The sequence below is a fragment of the Palaemon carinicauda genome, chromosome 12 (assembly GCF_036898095.1).
Source record: "Palaemon carinicauda isolate YSFRI2023 chromosome 12, ASM3689809v2, whole genome shotgun sequence".
Lineage (NCBI taxonomy): Eukaryota > Metazoa > Arthropoda > Malacostraca > Decapoda > Palaemonidae > Palaemon > Palaemon carinicauda.
In genome coordinates this window covers 108,911,753-108,934,252 of record NC_090736.1, presented here as the reverse complement: position 1 = coordinate 108,934,252, position 22,500 = coordinate 108,911,753, and positions in this window count along the sequence as shown.

The window sequence follows — 22,500 nt, the reverse complement described above, 5'->3', positions numbered from 1 at the left end:
TCCTTCCACTTGCGTCTGTGTATGGTCTTCTTGTGCCAGACTACCCCTCAAATGTCCTTAGTACGTTGATCCATCATCTTTTCTTCCTTCCTCTACTTCTTTTACAATCTCTAGGGACCCATTGTGTTATTCATAAGGCCCATATATTGTCTGTCATTCTTATCATATGTCCTGCGAATGTTCATTACTTTTTCTTACAAGTTGTTAGAATATCCTCTACTATAGATTGCTCTCGTATCCATGTTGTTTGTGTTCTGTCTTATAGTGTTAATTCCATCATTGTTTTTTCCATGGCTCTTTGAGTTATAACTAGCTTATGTTCTTGGTCTTTCGTATAGCAGGTCAGTTTCTGATGCATAAGTTGATACTGGTAGGACCATCTCATTGAATGCTTTTCATTTTAGAGAAAGTGGCATTTTCACAATCTCATTTTGTTTATCAAATGCTCTCCATCCCGTACTTATGCTTCTAATTTCGGTCTTGTGCCATGTGAGAAATACTTACTGACTGCCCTAAGTACATATATTCATTTAAAAAATCTAAAGGCTCGTCCATAACTATCATTTGTTGTTTATCTTCATTTTGCTATACTGTTATCATTGAAACTCTAGTTCAGATTGTTCGAGCAATTGCCATACTATCTCCTCAACCTATCAAGGAAATAGTTAACCCACAACTCTTACTGCTGATGCCTTAAGCAGGGAAAGGAGAAGACAAAATAGTAAAATATCTTTCAAACAAATGTTTCATTTTCCTTTTTATCACTGAACGGCACAGTTGACGTGTAATCTCCTTGGAGTTGTACCACATCTTTATTGCACAATCTCATACACTGTAACGATATTTCTGATTTTTTTTTATATTATCATTGTTGCTCTTCCCTTGCACTAATAACCTGTTTAAGCCTGAATGTTCTGGAACCTTTTTTTTTAGTTTTTGTTCTGCTCTTGCTTGGAGTGGCTGGTATATGAACTCATGCTCCGTCGAAATAAAGTTAGTTGTATTTGCCTCGTCTCTCTGTTATCACCTAACTAGAGATCCGTACATTGGTGACCCCGGAGTGACCCCAGCCTTCTGATCTGGTGTCGCCTCTCAATTATAGACATCATTAGTGTATCTCCTGGGAATAACCCTTCATCAGACAACTGCTTATAACCTTGATGCCAAAGAAATGGTTGAAAGTTTTCACAGCATCCACAAAACTACTTTCATGTCCCGCTGGAAGGACTCCAACAGGTTTAGCCAGCTTCCCTCGATGTCTCAGCAATTGTAATGGTATATGGCAACATCTTGGTCATCCCTACTGATTTTTTTCCGTCGACAACCTCCTCCGACAATCTTCATGGCCTAGTTCATGTTGCAGAAAAATTTACTCCAATCCCCCAGCGAAGCAACAAATACCGAGTGATTTCCGCAAAGCATCGGACATTTTCCTGCTCAGTGTCGTCACCTGTAAGGCACCGCTAACACCCCTTACACGGCCCCTTTCCTCGTGATCCTTTGAACAACAAAGGCGTTCTTACTAAATGCTTGTGGTAAAGAAGACTGGGTCTCCATTGATCGACTTAAACCTCCGTATTTCCCCGCAAGATGACCCGCCTACATTATACCTTTTTTTTATGGGAGGAGCCATGAACCGCGCGTGTATCACACATGCTTGTACATTGTAACAGCAGTTCTGTTATTTTATATATTATCCTTACCGCTCGCTCCTCACACTGATAACCTGTTTAAGCCTCTACGTTCTTGTATCATTTTGTTTAAGTTTTTGTGCGGTCCTTGCCTGGAACGGCTTTCATATAAACTCATGCTCCTTCGAAATAGAGTTAGTTGCATTCTCCTCGTCTCTCAGTGATCACCTAACTGCCAAGGTTTACACATAGTCCTGAAAATTTCTCTCTCTTTAGATTTTATTTTCTGAGATTCGTCCTCTATCTCGTGACATGTGTTAGGTTTTTTTTTTTTTTTTTTTTAAATCTGCGTTCTTTCCTTTCAATATTTATTCAATTATTTATTGAACATTCTGGTATTTTTAAAACGAATAGTGTTCCTCTCCAGTGCTTTTCCTAGGCAGTTAATATTAGTTTCTTACTTCTCTCTATCCGTCCCAAAAAAAAATTTTTCCCGTGTGGCAAGAGGAACCCCATCACTTGACCATTCCAACCTGGAACCAATTGGAATTTGTGTGAAGCCAAGAAAAGATATCCATTAGCTGGATTCAGAAAAAGAGGCAGGTGGGGCACTGTATTCAAATTTTCTCAATCTAATATAAGCTTCATCATAGCAATCTCTATCGGAACAGAAGAAAACCTGGATTGCGAAGCACACCTTCATGAATAAGAACTCACTCATATTTTTCTTTTCTTTTTTTAATAAAGTTTCTATTACATTACTACACCATTACGTCAGTTAACGAAATATATTGGTTGATTTTAAAGCGAACTGAAAGATTATCCTACATACCACTTCATAATAAGCACTATACAGTAATTGGTAGTCTTATGGTATGTGAAGGACTACAGAACTTGATAAGAAGTATAATTTCAAACACAGCAAATATTAATATAAGGATTCTTAGGAAGCAAAGCTTTTAAACACCCAAAAGAGAAACGGTAATTATTAAGCGATTTAATTTTTTTTTTTTTGCTATAAAATCTAAATTAACATTATAGAAAAGATTTTGCTGTATATATTTAAAATTTCGGCTCAGATGTCAATACTAACCTTTCCTGGTCACGAACACAGGCGGCGCAACGTCAAAGTTCATCTTAAAGGGAATGTAAGAAAATAGGCGAATAAAGGTAACGTCCCTATGGGACTATAGACTGAGATGTCATATCCTCCTGAATCTGAATAATTGGGAAGTATTTTGCAGCAAAGTTCCTTAGGTATTACGAAATGTTGCAATCCATGAATATGTAAAGACCAACGAGTATCTCAAGCAGATAATCTAGTATTTGAAAAATACAGTGGCGATTCTGGAAATATAATACAATGATTTTTATTAGAAGCGTTGCATAATCAATCAAATCAAAGTTTTGATTATGATGATTGTCTGAAAATTAGTTTAAATAGCAGTCGATATATTAACTACAGTAAACGCAAACGATTTTATCTCTCTCACTCTCTCTCTCTCTCTCTCTCTCTCTCTCTCTCTCTCTCTCTCTCTCTCTCTCTCTAACTGAGTGTCCTCAAAGCCAGTATAATTCATTTAAGTTTTTTTTTTTTTATGAATATTTTACACCATCGAGCAATACATAAAACAACTTTCTCTTCCATCAGTGACTTGAGCAAGACTACTGTCGATATAATCTAATGTCGCTTGTTGGGGGGAGGAATTGTTTAGCTATGGCATTTGATTGATTTTTACACTTGCAGATTCACTCCTATGTATATATATATATATATATATATATATATATATATATATATATATATATATATATATATATATATATACATATATATATACATACATACATATACAGAAATATATATCTATCTATCTATCTATCTCTATATATATAAATATATATATATATATATATATATATATATATATATATATATATATATATATATTTATATATATATATATATATATATATATATTTATATATATATATATATATATTTATATATATATATATATATATATATATATATATATATATATGTATAAATATATATATATATATATATATATATATATATATATATATATATATATATATATATATATATATATATATATATATATATTTATACATATATATTTATATATATATATATATATATATATATATATATATATATATATATATATATATATATATACATATGTACCAAAAGGAATAGTAAAATATAAATTATAAGATTAAGTCCTGACTATTTTCGTGTTACTTCTTCAGAGGACTGATATACTGAAAAAGGTCTTTTTACATTGCATATGGTACAGTAAACGTACGTGCATACACACAGATATTTACAAAGCAATACTCCAATCCCCAAAAAAGCTACCTGGCTTGTTTGTGAGTGGTTCGTCCATAGCCATTATTTGTTGTCTCTCTACCTTTTCATTGAACGTTATCTTAGTTTCACTAATATCAATTTTCATCCCTCTATATGTGTTTTCTCTATTCTAATCATCTTTTATAATTGCTGTTTATTAAGTATAGATATTTTAGAAATTCTAAAATATAATTCATCTTTTCTTTGTCTCTGAAGGATTATTAATACTGAGGAAGTTTTGATAGAATCAAAAGGCTTTTCTCTATTCATTCTAATATGATCTTTGGAAACACACACATACAAAACTAACACACATTTATATATATATACATATATATATATATATATATATATATATATATATATATATATATATATATATATATATATATATATATATATATATTTGTTGTCGGGGGCAGCACATCCTACTTTGATATCTCTTTTCCTTCATATTGAAAGCTCTTGGTTGCTCTTCCACTCCATTTGAATGATAATAGAATGAAGGTAAAAATTATTGGAACTGTTTAGAATTAAAATGACTGCTCTAGGTTAGGATTCGTTTTCATGATGTAGAATCCTGCGATATAAGTATTTACTATTTTGGATAATTGTTAGTACAATGATGATGATAATAACGATGCTACTAAACAGAACTGGAAAGTGGTATTGACTGATATACCATGTTGGGCGGTAAATTTTAGCAATCCATGTTTGCCAACGGTTATATAAGTGGTTTAACAACCTAGAGTAGTAAAGAGAATTTTGGCTGTGGAGAAAATGCTCCCTAAATCTTGATGAAGTTACTGGCAGCAGGGTGAAAAATTTGGAAATAAGGTGAGAGACAAGTCGTATCTACGGCTTTTACTCCCGATGCCTGGTGGATGATCCTATTGGTATTGATATGGGCTGACAGGGCTCACTTGCCTTAGTTAGATAGACACTGCGCATCACAAGAAACTGGGTATCCTTTAATGAATCAAGCCAATGAATCCTCAATGTATTTCATCAGTTAATGGAAAGATGACATAATGGCCCCAGTCCCAGGAGTAACGTGGTGATAAGAATCTCCTGACTTATAAATTGTAAATAATATATGAAAAATGGTAATTAGAATCGAAGAACCATCAATCACATTAAGAAGTTACAGCAAGTGGAGAATGAATGTATGAAATATTTTGGACGTAAGTGAATCACGTAATGGAATTGGTAGGGAAAGCTTAGACCAAGGGATATATATATATATATATATATATATATATATATATATATATATATATATATATATATATATATGTATGTATATATATGTATATATATGTATATTCATATATATATATATATATATACATACAAATATATATATATATATATATATATATATATATATATATATATATATATATATTTATATATATGCATATATATGTATATATATATATATATATATATATATATATATATATATATATACAAACATATATATATATATATATATATATATATATATATATATATATATATATATACAAGCATATATATATATATATATATATATATATATATATTTATATATATACATATATATGTATATATTTTTATATATATATATGTATGTATATATTTATATATATATACACAAACATATATATATATATATACATATATATGTATATATATTTATATATATATATATATATATATATATATATATATATATACATATATATATATATATATATATATATATATATATATATATATATATATATATATATATATATATACATATATATATATATATATATATATATATATATATATATGTATACACAAACATATATATATATATATATGTATATATATGCATATATATGTATATATATATATATATATATATATATATATATATATATATATATATATATATATATATATATATATATATATTGTTACTTAAAAAGTATAAATCAAAGCATTGTAATAGGGCTTTTATAATTTGTTATGCACCTACGAATGATTCCCCAGAAGAAAGGGAAGATGAATACTATGAATAACTGCAGAGTGTAATGGATAAAATCTAAGAGAGAGATGAAAGTTGTGATTGATGACTTAATGTTAAAGTTAGAACGAATAATCTAGGTTTAGGGAATGTGTTGGGTGTTGAGGGTCTTGGCGGAGTTGCAACTGAAAATGGAGCACATATTATAAGTTTCTGTTCGACAAACAATCTTGTTATTGGAGGTACTCTTTGCCAGCACAAGGATATCAATTAATATAGATGGACTTAACCATCTGGTAATTACAAAAATGTAATAGATCACACAACTATTAATAAAGAGAGAATTGAGAAAGGGGACTCTAAGGAAATGTAAGAAGCTATAGAGGTGCACATATTGGTAACGATTGTCAACTCCTCATTTCCACACTGAAAGTAATGCTGAAAGCACCCAACCGAAAAGTTAATGGAATACCAAGGTTCATACAACTAAGCTTTTGGAAGATGAGCACAGAGAAACATTTGCAATTGAATGTAAAACTTGATTTGCAGTCTTAGAGACTGAGAGAGGAAGATAAGACAATTGATGAAGAATGGTGTGATATTAATAATATAAATCAGTCAGTGGGTAGTGAAACTTTGGGACATGTAATTACGAGTAGAAAGACATGGGTATCAAATAATAAGTGGAATACTATAAAAGAAAAAAAGAGCCAAAGACAGAAATGTATTGTTGAAAGTTTTCGACAAAGTAAGGTAAATTACAAGGTAGAACATGCCATCTATTGTAGTCTAGATAGTGAAGTCAAAAGAGAAGCCAGAAATGACTGGAGAGGGTATTTAGACAGGAAAGCAGATGAGGCTGAAAAAGCTGAGTTCAGGGAGTGAATATGGTGTAAGATTAGCACTAGAATTATCAATGAACTCTCCACGCTGGCAAATAAGAACCATATTGCCCTGAAAAAGAGAGATGGATATATGATACAAACAGAAGATGAAGAAATGCAAAGTTGGATGAAACACTTTAGCGAGGACATTATTATTATTATTATTATTATTATTATTATTATTATTATTATTATTATTATTATTATTATTAAGCTACAATCCTAGTTGGAAAAGCAGGATGCTATAAGCCCAGGGGCCCCAACAGGGAAAATAGCCCAGTGAAAAAAGGAAACAAGGAAAAATATGATATTTTAAGAAGAGTAATAACATTAAAATAAACATTTCCTGTTTAAACTTTAAAAACTATAACAAAACAAGTAGAAGAGAAATTAAATAGAATAGTGTGCCCGAGTGTACCCTCAAGCAAGAGAACTCTAACCCAAGAGACAGTGGAAGACCATGGTACAGAGGCTATGGCACTACCCAAGACTAGAGAACAATGGTTTGACTTTGGAGTGTCCTTCTCCTAGAAGAGCTGCTTACCATAGCTAAAGTCTTTTCTACCCTTACCAAAGGCACTGAACGATTACAGTGCAGTAGTTAACCCCTTAGGTGAAGAAGAATTGTTTGGTAATTTCAGTGTTGTCAGGTGTATGAGGACAGAGGGGAATCTGTAAAGAATAGGCCAGACTATTCGGTGTATGTGTAGACAAGGGGAAAGTGAACCAGAGAGAAGGATCCAATGAAGTACTGTCTGGCCAGTCAAAGGACCCCATAACTCACTAGCGGTAGTATCTTAAGGGGTGGCTGGTGCCCTGAAGGATTTGATTGATATACCTGAAGCTGATGAAGAATTTGTGACCATGAATTTATTCGGTGTGTTTTAAGTCCTAGCTATCATTAAAAAAAAAAAAAAAAAAAAAAAAAAAAAAAACTCAGGAGATTGGAAGTCCCTGGTTACAATGAAATAAGTGCTGAGTTGGTACAGGCTGAAAATTAAGTGACCTCAGAATACTTACAAGATTTTTTTAGAATATGGCATGAAGTAACAAAACCTAACGAAGGGGAATTAAGAGTGTTGGTGAAATTGGCTAAAAAAGGAGACCTAACTGATTAAAATAATTAAAGAGCCATCACACTTACATCAGTTTTCATGAAAATATATAGTATGCTTATTCTAAAGAGACTAGAGAAAAAATTGATGAAAAGCTGAGATATTATTAAGCGTGATTTGGAAAAGATAGAAGTGGTACTGATTAATTCTAGACATTTTGTACAACAATATGCAGAATATAGAAATCCACTGTTGATGGCATTTGTGGACTATGAATAAGCCTTTGATAGTGTGCACAAGCCAATTTTGTGTAGAGTCCTGGTTATTATGGAATTCCTCTTAAATATGTAAATCTCATTCAGTCTGTTCATGAGCATAAAATATGCAAAGTTAATGTTAGTAGAGTCCATTCAAAAGAATTTCCAGTGAACAGCGGAGTACTATAAAGGAATGTGCGGTCACCTATATTGTCTATCCTTCTCATGGATTTTATAATGCATAGAACAGTTCAAAATGTATGAAACATCACAGAAAGGTTGGGTTCAAGAAAAATGGAAGAGACAAAAATTATGATAATTGAATATACAATACAAGATGAAATGTTATTGGAAGGAGAAAGGATTTATGATGTTAGAATCATTTATATATTTAGGTACTATGATCTCAAATCCCGGGTCTTTAGAATCGGAGTTTAATAGAAGCTTGAAAAAACAAACCAGAAAATTGGTAGTTAGAGTAAAGTGTGGTAATCAAATCGCCCGAAATTACATATAAAAGTCAGGCGATATAAAGTTTTCGTGAGTTGAAAATTACAATATGGACATGAGTTTTGGTATGACAATATAACAATCTCCAACAGTTTTAGTAGATTTGAGAACGAAGCCCTAAGAAAACTATTGGGAGTTAAATTGCAGGCCTGTATTAAAAATGAAACTTCACTAGATTTATCGAGGGCCATATGTGGATGAGATCCTAGTGAGGAGTAGATTGAGGTAGTTTGGGCATGCTCTTTACACTCTGCAAAAGGGATTAGTTCGCCAAACATTTAACTGGGATCCACAAGATAATAGAAGTGTTTGAAGATCAGGACATACATGGCTGAGGATTATGAAACGTGAATTTGGTGATGATGAATGGAGAAGTATTAAAGTAAAATCTCAAGATCAAGAACACTCTCAAAATCTAATCGTGGCATTTTGTGTCAATATCAGTAGGAGGAGATAATGAGGATGATGATTGACTAATCTTTTGTACTGATGGTAGTTTCCGGTCGTGGACATCAATATAGAATTGTTTTTTTGTCCCCTGGTTTCTGATGGTCAGCATATGTCTTTGAAGCATCTTGGTAGTGTGTTCAATGTAGTCTTTTCATGCTACGAGATGTCTAAATATGAATAAAACGACTATATGAGACTCACTACCACGACATTCCAAAGACGTATGCTGGTCCACAGAAATCTGTGGAAAATAAACCATGATAGGAAGCCATCCTTGAAAGTATTGAGTAATGGACCCCAGATTGTTCAGAAAGAGAAAAACTATAGCAGGTTTATAATAGTTAAAGCTCTAAGCTTCCCCCTCCAAGGATCAACATAGAATATCGAAAGTTATTCTAATTATACGTTCCCTTCAAGCAAGCAGAAAGCGATATGGATATCTGTCTGGTGCAAATGAGATGTTGTGTCTACGTGTGCACATTCGTCTTTTGTATATTATGTTGAATTTTCTATTTCATTCAATATTTACCTTTTCTATATTTCCTTTTTTATTCTAAATTGCAACACAAAACAAATAATTAAACAATAGAAAAACATACAAATCAATACAGAGAAAACAGAGCATGGCGATCACCATTATCATCTAATCACAAAGAATCTAATCAGCTTACTGCCGCTCTGGCAATGTCCTTCCCTATTAACAACACTGCAGAACCTAACATCACTGTGACGTCACCTGATTAACTCGTTTTTCTCACAAATTATCCCCGTTTTGCCTATTTACTTAATGGAAACAAATCTCTTAATATTTTTCTCACAACCTTCTCTATATATATATTTATTCCTTTTTTACCAATAATTCTGTACTTTTATACTTAGTAATCATACAGCTATATTGCTGCACTATTATGAATGATCTTACTTGAGATGAATCATCAAAATAAATTTTCTTACTAATCATTTACAGTTCTTTCACCTCCCCTGACATCTCTTTCCAACAATAGTCTCTTCTATACAACCTTCCTCCCTCACTCTCCTCCATATCTCTACTCTCCACCTATGCCTTGATGGTTCCCTCAGATAACCCTCCCTTGGCTAGTACATCAGCTATTTGTTATAGCTTCAATATGTATCTTAACGGCTTTTACCACTAAACCCAGTACTTGATTTAATGGCTGCCATTAGCGCTCTAAAGTCTGTTTTCTCTAGTGTCTTTATTTTTTCTCTCCCACCAATTCCTCACATAACCTGTGAAATAAATTAAACCTAACCTTTTATCACCTCTTCCGTGCTTAATAAATCTGACTCAATAATATATATTTCTACCCTTCTTAATTTTCTAGACTTCCACCATATAGGACACCCCCTCCTACCATGTATCAAAGATATTATATAACCAAAGTGCGTATCACCATCTTTATTATTATTATTATTATTATTATTATTATTATTATTATTATTATTATTATTATTATCATTATTATTATTATTATTACAAGCCAAGCTACAACCCTATTTGGAAAAGCAAGATGCTATAAGACCAAGGGCTCACACAGGGAAAAATACCCCCGTGAGGAAAGGAAGCAACAAAATAAATGAACAATATAAGAATTGATGTAAAATTTAAATGAAATATTCTAAAAAACCTTAACAACACCGAAACAGATAATTCATATATAACTATACAAAGACTTATGTCAGCCTGTTCAACATAAAACATTTGCCACAATTTTGAACTTTTCAAGTTCTACAGATTCAACTACCCGATTAGGAACATCATTCCACAACTTGGTCACAGCTGGAATAAAACTTCTAGACTACTGTGTGGTATTGAGATTCATAATGGACAAGGCCTGATTATGAGAATTAACTGCCTGCTTAGTATTACGAGCAGGATGATCAGAATTATGAAAAACCTTATGCAACATGCATAATGAACTAATTGAACGACGATGCCCAAGACTGATACCTAGATCAGGAATAAGAAATCTAACAGACAGTAATTTCCTGTCCAATAATTTAAGATGAGAATCAGCAACTGAAGACCATACAAGAGAACAATAATCGAAAAAAAGGTGGAGTAAAGAAATAGAACACTTCATCATAATATATTGATCACCAAAAATCTTAAAAGACTTTCTCAATAAGCAAATCTTTTGTGCAATTGAAGAAGACATAGACCTAATGTGTTTCTCAAAAGTAAATTTGCTGTCCAGAATCACACTTAAGATTTTAAAGGACTCATACAAAGTAAACGAAACCTTATGACTGCTAAGGCCTGGGTGTTGAGGGGCCACTGTCCTTGGCCATCTTAAAATCATACTTTGAGTTTTGTTAGGTTTCAACTTGATACCCCATATTTTGCACCATGCACTAATTTTAGCTGGATCATCATTAAGGGATTCAGCAGCCTCAGATCTACCTTCAGGAGATGGAATTGATGCAAAGATTGTAGCATCATCTGCATATGCAACAAGCTTGTTTTTTATGCCAAACCAGATGTCATTTGTATATAAGATGAAACGTGATGGGCCAAGAACACTACCCTGAGGAACACCAGATACCACATTCCTATACTCACTATGGTGACCATTAACAAATCTTTGAGGTCTATTACTTAAAAATTCAATAATCAAGCTCAAAAACGACCCACCCACTCTCAACTGCTTTAGTTTGAAAACAAGGGCCTCATGATTAACACGGTCAAAGGCAGCACTGAAATCAAGGCCAATCATATGAGTTTTCTGACCATAATCAAGGGATTTCTGTACAGCATTGGAGATTGTAAGACGGGCTTCACACGCTCCTAGGCCTTTACGAAAAGGATGAATCCACTTATACTTCTGAATATATATATAATCTTCTTGCAGTTCATCTAATACCACCTCTCCATTTATAATTTTAGCTTTACTTTCTACTTTAACAATTTTCTAATATCCAGTGGTGTACCATCATTAAATGCCTTAATTAATTCACTAAAATTATAAGATATTACTGAATTTGTATGCTAAGATATCCAATTAAGCTGTCCAAAGACTTACTTATATTAGTTCCATCAGACTTAGTATTTTGTTAACAGCATATTGTCTAGCTTCTGGTTTCTTTACAAAATTACCATATTCCCATTAATTGATACTAACCCTCCTTTTATTTTGGTCTACCATTACTCCTAGGTACTTAAAACTCCTACTTTCTTGATCACCCAATTTAAGTTTCTCCTTTAGCCTTGTAAATGTCTCTTCCATGTGCCATTTATTTCCCCCATAGCAAACGTCATCCATATGAGAGCATAATATAATAGCCAATTTATTTTTCTTCCAATAGAATGTGTCTAACTCCAGTCAACTTCTCTTTCCCCAAAGCCCTTTCACTACACCCGCCACCTTACAATACCATGCTTTCGCAACATCTTTCAACCTATAAACTGTCTTCTCCAAATTCCATAAACCACTCCTTCACAATGTGGTTTGATCACTTTGTAAAAATACTGGTGCCACATATAACATATAGCAATTCCATGCTTTTAATTTGATGATTGTCAAGCACAATTTCAATAGTTCTGCATATGATTAGGAACATCTTTTTACCAGTTTGGCATTTATTTTTCAAAGAATTTAACAAACAATCTGGTATTACATATCTTTTCCCACCCTTTTAACTTCTCAGTGACTATTCAGCCTATGGATTTATCTTTTTGACCAGTATCTTCCACCTCCTCATATACTTTGTTTTATCTCCAACTCTGTGACTATTCATACTTACACTCTAATACCTGCTGATTCTGAAAACCAAACAAAACCACTCCCTCATACTCCCATAGTTATCCATTGTTGTGTTCTTTATATATATCTCATCTTATTTATATAACATTACCTTCACTGAAATAAGACTTCGACCAAAAGGGATAATCCTTTGACATGAAATAAACATCAACGTTGATTTACATCCCTCAAGTAGTTTTAAAACCTTTATTTCTCAAACTCAATCTAATCTCTATACCTGGATATCTGACATCATACTCACATACTATCAACCAATCCTCTAATCGACCTTTCTAGCCTTTGTATTCTGAATGTTTACCACAAAGCCTTGGAAATTCCCTACTCCAATTCCATTGTAACTCCTTTGACTCTTTAGCGTTTCCCCTATCACTAGCCAAAGAAATCTGACGACTAACACAGTCGTTAGAGTTGCCAAGGTTTACGACTAACCATGCTCTGCTACCACTGTTAAATTTACTATTTCACACTATCTCTACTTCTCTATATTTCCTTCTGTACCAGAGATCTGCTTATTAGCATAATACAAACAATTCCAACACTAGACAAACATACAACCCAACACGAAGACAAAAGAGAGACTCCACCATTATAATCTAATCACAAAGAATCCAATCAGCTGACTAACCCTCTGACAATCTTCCTCACTGTCAAGAACACCACGTGACCTGATGTCATTGTAACGTCACGTAAACAACTCGTTTGTTCACTAATTACCACTATATTGCCTGTTTAATCAATTGAATAAAATATCTTAATAATTTTTAACAATCCCTATATATCTCCATATTCAACCTTTGCGTTGATTCTGTACTTCTACACTTAAAAGCACTTCGACTATCAAACTGAACTATTAAAAATGATCTTACTTGAAATAAATCCACAAAATAAATATTATAAGTAGTCATATTGTTATAATATTGTTTTGTCCTTTTTCTCTTTCATATCTCACTCTGAACCGTTTGTCTGGTGATCTTTTCATACTTTGTTTACTTACCTGATGGAGGGACAGTCAAAGCAACTTATCAAGTAATTCTCTGTTTCTTTTGTATTTCCTTTTGTTTATTTCATTTGTATCTATTTGGTTTAAGTAGATTTACTTTGAGGATGTAACATAGTTTGTATTACAATTATCATGGGGTCTGCTAATTATGTTCATGGTTGTTTCAGGGAATAATCTACTGAAGTTTAAGTTGGATAAACCTTGGGTAACAGCAGCCAAGTCTTTTAATGTCACAACAATTTATTCAACTTATACTATGGAGAAACTATTGAATCCTGCCCGTTTGGATCTGGACCCTAGCCTCCCTTCTGCAGCAAAGGAATGGCGGCATTGGCGCAAGACGTTTTCCAACTTTATTCAAGAATGTGGTGAAAGGGCACCAAATAAATTAAGGACACTCGTGAACTATGTCAGTCATAATGTGTATGAATACATTGAGGAGTGTGTGGATTATGATACTGCCATTTCCACGTTGGAAAAGTTATATTTTAAGGCACCTAATGAAATATTCACCAGATATTTACTTGCTACTCGCCAACAAAAGGCAGGGGAAACATTGGATGAGTTTCTCAGAGAATTGCGTAAACTAGGTAAGAACTGTAATTTAAAGTCAGTTAGTGCAGAACAATACAGAGAGGAGTTGATCAGGGATACTTTTATAAATTGCCTGGCCTCACCTATGATTCGGCAACTTCTTCTCGAAAATAAAATTCTAGACTTACAGGCAGCTTATGACCAGGCTTACTCTTTAGACCTAGCCCAACGTAATGTTAGTTTTTACAGTCACATGCTTCCTCATGTTGGGCATACTGCTGCTGTGGTTACATCGGATCATGCACTTATTACAGATGATCATGTGAAGAGTGGAACAACGTCTGAGAGCTGTGAGGTAGCTGCTGGAACAAGTATTAGCGACAACTCTGTCCATGAAGAGAAAGTGCTTTTTTTGTGGAGGTCCTTATCATATTCGTACACACTGTCCAGCTCGGGATTCCATTTGCAATAAATGTGGCAAGAAGGGGCACTTTGCAAAAGCGTGCCTGTCTAAATCTACACATGGAGGTAAATTTACAACAGCTACAGTATTTGATCCCTCACAGTCATCTGTTCTTGCGGCTAATGCTGGTACCTCTTTTCCTCAGAGCCTCTATCGGGCACCTACCTCAACAACAATTAAAGGACGGAAGTTGACAGCCCTTGTCGACTCGTGCACTGATGACAGTTATATAGATGAAGATGTAGCATGGGAATTAAAGCTACTAATACATCCCACTGATAAAGACGTTGCTTTAGCACAGAAATCTTTGCATACAAACTCTCCAGGTTATGTCAATGTAGACTTGACTCTTCATCTTAATGGAGAAACTTATCCATCCACGCGTCTAGCAGTAATGAAGGATTTATGTTCAGGAGTATTATTTGGTCAGGACTTCCAAGAGCAGCATCAGAAAGTGACTATTGAATACGGTGGGCCGAAACCAGTGCTCAACTTATCTGGTGCTAACCCCTACTGTTCGCTGGCAGCCGCTGCTGTGGATGAGCTTTCTATTTTCCAGCATTTGTTACCTAATTGTAAGCCTATTGTCACTAAATCAAGACATTACTGTAAAGATGACAAAGAATTCATTGAAAAGGAGACTAGTCGTCTTTTGGCTGAGGGTGTTATTGAGGATAGCATATCACCATAGAGAGCTCAAGTTGTGGTGGTTAAGGATTCCTTTAATCGGCATAAGAAAAGGATGTGTGTTGATTATTTGCAAACTATAAATCTGTTTACAGAACTGTATGCTTATCCATTATAAAGGATTGACACCATGGTTAATGAACTCTCAACATATTGCGTATTTTCGACTTTTAACTTGAAAAGAGCTTACCACCAAGTTCCACTAAAGGAAGCACACAAGAAGTATACAGCTTTTGAAGCCAACGGACACCTGTACCAGTTCTGTAGAGTACCTTTCAGAGTTACCAATGGAGTTGCAGCCTTCTAACGAACTATGGATAAGTTGGTGAAAGAAGAAAACTTACAAGGTGCTTTCCCATATTTGGACAATATCACTATTGCTGGACACACTCAAGAACAACATGATCAGAACGTGCAGCGCTTTCTTGAGGTCATCAACAAGAGGAACCTAACTCTCAATGCTACTAAAACTATTAAATCTGTGCGTAACATTATTTTCTTGGCTACTGTGTGGGGAATGGTGTAATAAAGCCTGACATGGAAAGACTCCGGCCTCTACAAGAACTACCACCTCCCACTAGTCAAGGATCTTTAAAGGGGGCAATGGGTATCTTTGCTTATTACGCTAAATGGATACAGAATTTTTCTGCTAAGATTCAACCACTGGCAAGAGTAAAGAAATTTCCTTTAGATGAAGAAGCTTTGCAGGGTTTCGAAATACTCAAACAAGAACTTGAAGGAGCAACGCTACACTCTGTAGATGAAAATTTACCTTTTGAGGTCGAATGTGATGCCTTGGAAGTAGCAGTCTCAGCAGTACTCAACCAGAATGGCAGGCCTGTGGCCTTTATGTCTAGGACTTTACAAGGAAGTGAAATTCACTATCACATTGTAGAGAAGGAAGCCATGGCTATCGTGGAGGCTGTATGTAAGTGGAGTCATTTTCTTGCTAGACAACACTTTGATCTTGTTACAGGCCAGTGTTCTGTGGCCTTCATGTTTGATAACAGGAAACGCACTAAAATTAAGAATAATAAGATCCAGGAATGGCGGATGGAACTTGCAGCATTCAGTTATACAGTACGTTATCGCCCCGGTAAAGAGAATGTGGTTCCTGATGCCTTCACCCGAGCTTTTTGCGGTTCCGTGGTTTCTACGTCATCTACCCTCACTGAACGACATGGGAATCTGTGCCATCCAGGAGTGACTCGCTTGTTGCACTTTGTGAGATAAAAAAATCTTCCCTTTTCCACTGAGAACGTAAGAAGGTCTGTGCTTCTTACAGAATATGTGCAGAATTGAAACCAAGATTCTACAAATTCCAAGAAGGAACACTCATCAAGGTGACACAACCAATGGAGAGATTAAGCATTGACTTTAAAGGACCAGTTCCGACGGCCTCGCGCAACCCATATCTACTTATTGTGGTTGATGAATATTCTCGTTTTCCTTTCGCTTTTCCGCGTCCTAACATGAACACAACTACAGTGATTAAGTGCTTAGAACAAATATTCAGCCTGTGTGGGATGCTCAGTATATGCATTCGGATCAAGGAACCTCATTCATGTCCAGGGAGCTCAAAACCTATCTCGCACAGAACAGAGTTGCAACAAATCGAACTACCCCTTTTCATCCAATCGGTAATGGGAAAGTGGAGCGGCTCAATGGTACTGTATGGAAGGCAATCCAGCTGGCACTCAGGTCTCGAAATCTTCCCGATCAGCACTGGGAATTAGTACTCACTGATGTGATACATTCACTTAGATCCCTTCTGTCGACAGCAACTAATGTCACACCCCATGAACGCTTTTTTTTATTTCCGCGCCGCTCATCCTCGGGGAGCTCTCTGCCTTCGTGGCTTATGTCGTCAGGACCGGTATTATTGAGGAAGTTTGTCAGAACAAGCAAAAATGAACCCCTAGTAGATGAAGTTGAACTATTATCTGCTAACCCAACATATGCTAACATTAGACATCCCAGCAGACGAGAGTCAACGGTTTCCTTACGTGACTTGGCCCCATGCCCTAGGGATAATTCTGTTTCTGAAAATCAAGAACTACCTTCTGTTTCATCGTCACCAGAGGCCATACCATCTCAATCTCCAGTGTCACCCACAACAACCCATCAAGAGTTTCCAGAAGGTATGGTACTTCACCCAGAAGCTGAAATTAGAACAGAGGCTGCAACACCTCCAGTACGTAGATCAACCCGGGTGTCAAGGGCTCCGAACAGATATGGGTGGGATTGATTACTTATGAAGTGATGTAACCAATTTTATATCTAGAGGGGAAGAATGTTATAATATTGTTTTGTCCTTTTTCTCTTTCATACCTCACTCTGAACCGTTTGTCTGGTGATCTTTTCATACATTGTTTACTTACCTGATGGAGGGACAGTCAAAGCAACTTATCAAGTAATTCTCTGTTTCTTTTGTATTTCCTTTTGTTTATTCCATTTGTATCTATTTGGTTTAATTAGATTTACTTTGAGGATGTAACATAGTTTGTATTACAATTATTATGGGGTCTGCTAATTATGTTCATGGTTGTTTCAGGGAATAATCTACTGAAGTTTAAGTTGAATAAAGCTTGGGTAGCAGCAGCCAAGGCTTATAATGTCACAACACACACACACACACACACACACACACACGCACACACACACACACACACACATATATATATATATATATATATATATATATATATATATATATATATATATATATATATATACAATCAGCACTTATCCTCTTTAGTATGTAAGGATCTCCGAATAGTGAAATATTTCATCTTTTCATTTGGAAATTTTCAAATATTTATAAATCTATAAGATATACTTTCAAAACAATTAATCATAATCTTTTTAAAACCCCATATAAAAAAGGTATTACAAACTTATTTCAACCAATGACCACTTGATAACGGCATAGGTTTGTCGAAACAATAGATAAGAAAAAATAAGAAAAAATAAGCTTAATTTTTCTTTAACCACAGCACAAAACTTGAAAAAAAAACCTGAAAAATATGAGGATTCTGCTAGGAGATACTTGAGCGCCATTAAGGCAATTGCCTTTTATATATATATATATATATATATATATATATATATATATATATATATATATATATATATATATATATAATTTTACATATATATATATATATATATATATATATATATATATATATATATATATATATATATATATATATATATATATATATATATATATATATATATAATTTTACATATATATATATATATATATATATATATATATATATATATATATATATATATATATATATATATATATATATATATATATATATATATATATATATATATAGGCTGTATTATTCATATCTTCAATCTTTGGATGTAAATATAATAATAATAATAATAATAATAATAATAATAATAATACATAAAAATACCAAGGCATATCCTCCAATTTTGCGGGGCAGCCGACATCAAACAAATGAAACAAATAAGGGGGCCTCTCTTCTCTACGTTCCTCCCAGCCTGACAAGGGACTCAACGAAGTTCGGCTGGTACCGCTAGGGTGCCACAGCCCACCCTCCCCTGTTTTCCACCACAGAAGAAGCTTCATAACGCTAAATCCCCTACTGCTGCTACCTATGCAGTTAACTAAGGCACCGGAGGAAGCAGCAAGGCCTACTGAAACTGCGTCACAATCGCTCGCTATTCATTCCTATTTCTAGCACTCTCTCTTGCCTCTCTCACATCTATCCTCCTATCACCCAGAGCTTCCTTCACTCCATCCATCCACCCAAACCTTGGCCTTCCTCTTGTACTTCTCCCATCAATTCTTATATTCATCACCTTCTTTAGCGGACAGCCATTTTCCATTCTCTCAACATGGCCTAACCATCTCAACACATTCATATCCACTCTAGCTTTTAACTCATTTTTTTACACCTGTTCTCACCCTCACTACTTCGTTTCTAACCCTATCTACTCGAGATACACCAGCCATACTCCTTAGACACTTCATCTCAAACACATTCAATTTCTGTCTCTCCATCACTTTCATTCCCCACAACCCCTTTACATACATCACAGTTGGTATAATCACTTTCTCATACAGAACTCTCTTTACATTCATGGCCAACCGTCTATTGTTTAATATTCCCTTAACTGCCCCCAACACTTTGCATCCTTCATTAACTCTCTGATGTACATCTGTTCCAATCCACCATTTGCTGCAACAACAGACCATAAGTACTTAAACTGATCCACCTCCTCAAGTAACTCTCCATTCAACATGACATTCAGCCTCGCACCAATTACCCTTCTCATACATCTCATAACCTTACTCTTACCCACATTAACTCTCAACTTCCTTCTTTCACATACCCTTCCAAATTCTATCACTAATCGGCCAAGCTTCTCTTCTCCGTCCGCAACCAGTACAGTGTCATCCGTAAACAACAACTGATTTACCTCCCATTCATAGTCATTCTCTACTACCAAATTCAATCCTCGTCCCAACACTGGAGCATTCACCTCTCTCACCACTCCATCAACCTACAAGTTAAACAACCACGGCGACATCACACATCCCTGTCTCAGCCCCACTCTCACCGGAAACCAATCGCTCACTTCATTTCCTATCCTAACACACGCTTTACTACCTTTGTAGAAAATTTCACTGCTTGCAACAACCTTCCACTAACTCCATATAACCTCATCACATTCCACATTGCTTCCCTATCAACTTTATCATACGCTTTCTCCAGATCCATAAACGCAACATACACCTCCTTACGTTTTGGTAAATATTTATTGCATATCTGCCTAACTGTGAAAATCTGATTCATACAACCCCTACCTCTTTTAAAACCACCCTGTACTTCTAAGATTGCATTCTCTATTTTATCCTTAATCTTATTAATCAGTACTCTACCATACACTTTTCCAGCTATACTCAACAAACTAATACCCCTTGAATTACAACACTCCTGCACATCTCCCTAACTCTTATATAGTGGTACAATACACGCAAAACCCCAATCTACTGGTACCATTGACAACACAAAACACATATTAAACAATCTCACCAACCATTCAAGTACAATCACACCCCCTTCCTTCAACATCTCAGCTTTCACACCATCCATACCAGATACTTTTCCTACTCTCGTTTCATTTAGTGCTCTCCTCACTTCCTCTCTTGTAATCTCTCTCCCATTCTCATCTCCCATCACCGGCACCTCATCACCTGTAACAGCAATTATACCTGCCTCCCTATTATCCTCAACATTCAGTAAACTTTCAAAATATTCCGCCCTCCTTTTTCTTGCCTCCTCTCCTTTTTACGACCTTCCATTTCCATCATTCACTGTCTCTTCAATTATTGAGCCAGCCTTCCTTACTCTCTTCACTTCTTTCCAAAACTTCTTCTTATTCTCTTCATATGAATGACCCAATCCCTGACCCCATATCAGGTCAGCTGCCCTCTTTGCCTCACTTAACTTGTGCTTTACTTCCACATTTTTCTCTCTATATCTTTCATACTTCTCTACACTATTACTCTGCAGCTATTCTTCAAAAGCCCTCTTTTTCTCTTCCACTTTTACCTGCACTCCTTCATTCCACCATTCACTGCCCTTCCTCATGCTGCCTCTAACAAACTTCTTGCCACACACATCAGTTGCAATCCCAACAAAATTTTCTCTTACTAACTTCCACTCCTCCTCTAAATTACCAGTTTCTCTTACTTTCACTGCATCATATGCCATTTTCAACCTTTCTTGATAAATACTTTTTACCCCGGTTTTATTAGCTCTTCAACCTTTACTAGCTCCCTTTTACATCCACCTACTCTATTTCCCCACTCTTTTGCTACAGCTCATATTTTCTTCCACCAAAAAATTATCAGACATACTGTTAGCCATACCCCTAAACACATGCACGCCTTTCAATCTTCCAAACAGTCTTTTAGTTATCAACACAATTCATTAATGCCCTTTCTACCACTCATCCATTTGCCACTCTCACCCATGTATACTTGTTAATATCTTTCTTTTTGAAAAAACTAGAACTTAACACCATCTCTTGCTCAACACACATATCTACCAGTATATCACCACTCTCATTTTCACCTGGTACGCCATACTTCCCAATGACACCTTCTACCTCTCCAGCGCCCACTCTAGCATTTAAGTCACCCATGACAACTACATAATTCCTTCTACCCAGTCTTCTACACACCTAGTTAATTCATTCCAGAACTCATTCCGCTCTTCTTCACTTTTCTCACAACCTGGCCCATACGTACATTCCCTATCCAACCTAACCCTTACTCACATTAACCTAGATGATGATAATAATAATAATAATAATAATGATAATAATAATAATAATAAGAAGAAGAAGAAGAAGAAGAAGAAGTGCAAAATTACCAGCAATAATAATGATAATGAAGAAAATAATATTTATCTTCTTTTTGTATATCATATAAAACTCTTTACCAACAAACATCCGTCGATATCGTATTTAAAATTGCTTTATAAGTGTTTTGATTTTGCTCAAAAAATTCCACGTGACTTTTCTCCATTCAGGCACCGCAGAGCTTGAAAGGGATTTGCCTTCCTTGAGTCATAAAAATGGATTAACTTCCACCCCAGTATAAAAAGATTGACCATACATCTCTATATTTTTATATTCAAACCGTACAGGGGGAAGAGTTTTATCCTGTCCATGAGAGTGCATCTTATATCAAAGCCGGATTCCCAGCTCTTTTGTAGTTTAGTGCAACAAAAATATTTATCAAGAGAAATAACTAATTAGTTATCAAAAACATTCTCTTACAAGGGTTATTTTGTGCAGAATACAT